The sequence below is a fragment of the Prosopis cineraria genome, unplaced genomic scaffold (genome assembly GCF_029017545.1).
Source record: "Prosopis cineraria cultivar Desert tree isolate PC_DT_omini unplaced genomic scaffold, ASM2901754v1 PC7, whole genome shotgun sequence".
Classification (NCBI taxonomy): domain Eukaryota; kingdom Viridiplantae; phylum Streptophyta; class Magnoliopsida; order Fabales; family Fabaceae; genus Prosopis; species Prosopis cineraria.
The window spans coordinates 22,125,400-22,129,228 of NW_026555338.1; the positions used below are offsets into that span (position 1 = coordinate 22,125,400).

Genomic DNA, 3,829 nt, shown 5'->3' on the forward strand with positions numbered 1-3,829 from the left:
TTTGTTAACAATAGGAGCCGAATTGTACTGTTTCAAAAGTTAAATGAATAATTTATACAATAAATAAGTTCAAATGCATGGTGTTACTCATAAAGTTTTAAGATAATTTGCTTATCTACCTAAAAATCAATTCAAAAGAAATCTATTTCTATTGTTGCTGATACAAGAGTTTTTTTTTTTTTTTAAATGTTCCTAACTTGTTTTCAAAATGCAGAGGTTTTGTATTATTTTAATTAAACATTATTACGGGATCTAAAGAGATTATGTAATTATTTATGTACATAAATTATGTTAATTCATACATATTAGTTGAAAAGAAATAAACCACAATTTTTTTAAATTTCTCAAACAAAAAATATATTATATTGATATTAACTTGTAAATCCCAAAGAGAGGGATGCAAACAACGATGGTGTGGGATTTGAGTGCGCACAAAACATATTATAATATTACCGTTTAAGATTTAGAAAAATCATAGAACCTTATTTTTGTCATCGATTTCATTCAGTTTCACAAACCGTGAGCAATATGCTTTTCTTCTCTCTCCTCTCATCACTAGTCACGGTAACAAAGACATGCTCGCGAAGAAGCCGAAGGAGGAGCCGCCCCCCCCCCCCACCTCTCTCCCCCCTTCCTTCATGGCAGCTTCTTCCTTCTTCTCTTCACTTTTCCTCCCCTAACCCTAATTTCCATCTCTTTCATAGCTCCAAAACTCCACCAATTCTCGTTCTCCTCCCTCCGAGAGAAAATCGTTTGCCGTACATAGCGACCGGAGAGATTTTCTTGAGACTAGCTTCGCTACTGATTAATGGCTGGAGCAGCGGGGCACTGTTGTCGGGGATTCCAGATCTGTGACCATGTTTGAGCCTGAGGTCCTGTAGCAGCGGAGGCTGAGCGTCAAAGGTGCGTGGTTACCAGTCCTCGATTTAGTATCTCCGAAGCCGGGCTTTTGTTTCTGTACATATGTATACAAGAAACTGTGTATCTCACGACTAGATAATATAGATCCCTTCAAAACATTTTGTTTAGCTCGCTTTGGGATTCTGTGGCACAGTCTGTATCTGAACTTCCATTCCGTTCCGCCCAAGTTGGCAGGTAGGAATAGTAGTTTTCTGGCCAACAAGATAGAAATGAAGGTAACATCTATTTCCCAAAAAAAAAAAATGGTTGACTTGACCAAGAAAGTTGGATGAGAGTACCATTTTAATTCCTTGAAAATCACAATAATAAGCTTCGGTTTCTTCAACACAGAGAAGGCGAGAAGCGAAATACAAGTCCGATGGCACTAAACTTGGCGAGGTCTAAACGCAGATGAAACCAGCTGATCAGAAAGCAAAACATGAGTCCCGCCAGAGCAACGAAGCAGATCCACCAGATGGAGATATATTTTCAACGCAGAAACAAGGTATATATGATAGAGTTCACTAAGCTCTTAATCAATCAAGTCAATATTGGTCATGTTTTCACCAGAAAACAAATGGATTAAACATTTTCATTATTCTTTTAATTATCATGTAATTTCTGTGAATTCCTCTTGTAGATCTACACAACCGTGTAATGTTAATTTTTTTTCCTTTCAGACACAAATTAAAGGCTCTGTATATAACAATTCTCCCCAATAACTCCGTCCAACTTGTTCGCAATGATCTCTCTGATTATTAGTTTATATACAACAATCACGAGTAAGGTAAGAATTAAGAACTATTCCTCCCTCTTTTTCTTTGTTTTTTTCCCCTTTTTAATATAAGGTCATCACTAGTACTGTATCTCCCACTCTGAAGATGGATTATTGAGTGTGCTTGGCGAGCAAACTCACATATTCATCTGCTTAATTCTCTAACTTCTATCATTTTCATGCTGACAAGAAGAAGGTAAATGAAAATACTCTAATAAGGGAACAACTGCTCCTGGCCAAAAAGTAGAAGGTATACTTTCTTTGACCCAATATAGATTGTTACATATTTTTCGTTTTAGCATGATAAGAAGCTCGTACGTTTATCTTGTTATGGGAAAATTCAATACTAAAAATGTAGAAATTACAATACCCTCCACAAATTTCATAACTTGTAACTCACTAGTACAAATTTGACTTTTTATGGGGAGACTTTTTACATAGGTTGTTTGGCAAATGATATAGAAAATCAAGAAGGTAGCAATTTTTTAATTATCAATTTGAATTGATATAGAAAGTTTTTTTTTACATCGATTCCTAAAAAGTAATATTTTATACATTGGTTGCTTAGTAAACTGATGTAAAAAGTGATTAAAATTTTAAAAATTTTAAGAATTTGTAAAAAGTGATTAAAATTTTAAAAATTTTAAGAATTTATTACTTTATACACCGGTTCCTTAAGGAACCAACATAAAAAGTCTTTTAAAAGTTCCCTTGCATTCACTGATCTCCATCATCACTCTCAAGGTCTCACTACTGAACCCTAGATCGTCAATAGATAACTCATCGAACCCCTCATCTACTCTAGCCTCCAACATCTTCAACCTCTCTATTCTAAACTCATCAGCTGTTGCTATTGCAATCTCTGATCTCCCCTCCATGCCTCCTTGTTTGCCGCTGTTGTCCGTTCACTCCTCTGTCATCAATGCCTCCTCATCGTCGTTAACCCACGGTGCTCCTATTCGCTGTGCCCTAAACTTGTTGACCTTCGTTGATGCTCTTTCTTCGATATTTTGCTTGTATTCCTCCATTCTTGCCAAGAGAAGAGAGGTAATGTTCTATGGGTTAAATGCCCTATTTGATTTAGGAGATTTAGAATGGTTGCTCTCTAATTTAGGATGCACGAATCCTTCATATATATCCTTGAATTAATGAATAATCCGCTTTAGAATGGTTGTTCTCTGAATATATATGCGTCATATGTTATCTCACTTGATTTGTTTTATTCCTATTTAGCATGCTGGGTTTGTGTTTTTTTCCCTTTTTCCCAATGGCTTGTGCGTATATTCGCATTCAATTCAAGCTTTAACAACTACAGCTTTGATTGGATGTTTTGGGTGTTGGATCTATCGCCTTTACATTCTTGCCAAAAGAATAAGAAAGGACTACTGGTTTTATTTTGTTGCATTATTGTGTATTTGGTTTGTATTTGATGGAATCTGTTCAGCAATAAGAACTGTAAATTAGAGCTGCTTCACTGAGAAAAAGGAAAAAAAAGCTAAAGAAGACTAGAACAAAGGACTTGGAATTAGGCATTTTGGTGGTGTCCCTTTGGGAGAAGCCTGCACTTAGTGGTAGTTGTACATTTCTGTTCTATCACTTAACAAGTATTCATTATTTTGTGTTTGTTTAAGAATCTTGGCCTATTCAGATGTGTATATGTGAATGAAAAAGAGATACGACAGAAAAGCAAGGACTAGGAGTGTTGGGTAAATTTACTTGTATCACTTCAAGCTTACTAATATAGCTGTGGTTGATCTTTGAATCACTTTCTGATTTTTTTAATCATGTACTCCTATATATAGCTTTTACAGAAAATAAACTGGCACTGGTACATGATTAATTATGAAAGATGAATATATATACATATATGCTGTGACTTGTTAAGTGGGTCCAAAAGTAAGGAAATATCTCAGATTAGTTTTTTTTGCTTTTTGATATTTCTGATGCTGTTTTAATTTCTAAGAAGGGTGAATTTTAATTTTGATCATTTCACGAATAATATAACATTCATGAACCCTCTCATACGTTTATTGGAATTGAGAAGTATAAATTGTTTACTTTTTAATGTTTGCACACAATGGGTGAAGGTAATTTTTATAGTTTCTCTTTTTTTTAAAAAAAAAAATTTCTGCCCCTCTAAATCCTTTATATTAA

General features: G+C 34.7%; 1 long non-coding RNA gene across 3 annotated transcripts; it reads left to right on the top strand.

Moving 5' to 3' along the window:
* Nucleotides 1–571: 571 nt before the first annotated feature.
* Nucleotides 572–3,551, top strand: LOC129316268 (uncharacterized). Of its 3 annotated transcripts, XR_008594725.1 has the most exons (4): nt 572–903; nt 1,030–1,136; nt 1,252–1,405; nt 1,581–3,551. It is a non-coding gene; the product is annotated as an uncharacterized LOC129316268 (long non-coding RNA). The 3 variants fall into 3 exon arrangements; XR_008594723.1 differs by having other exon boundaries at nt 572–1,136; XR_008594724.1 differs by lacking the exon at nt 1,030–1,136.
* The last annotated feature ends 278 nt before the right edge of the window (nt 3,552–3,829 follow it).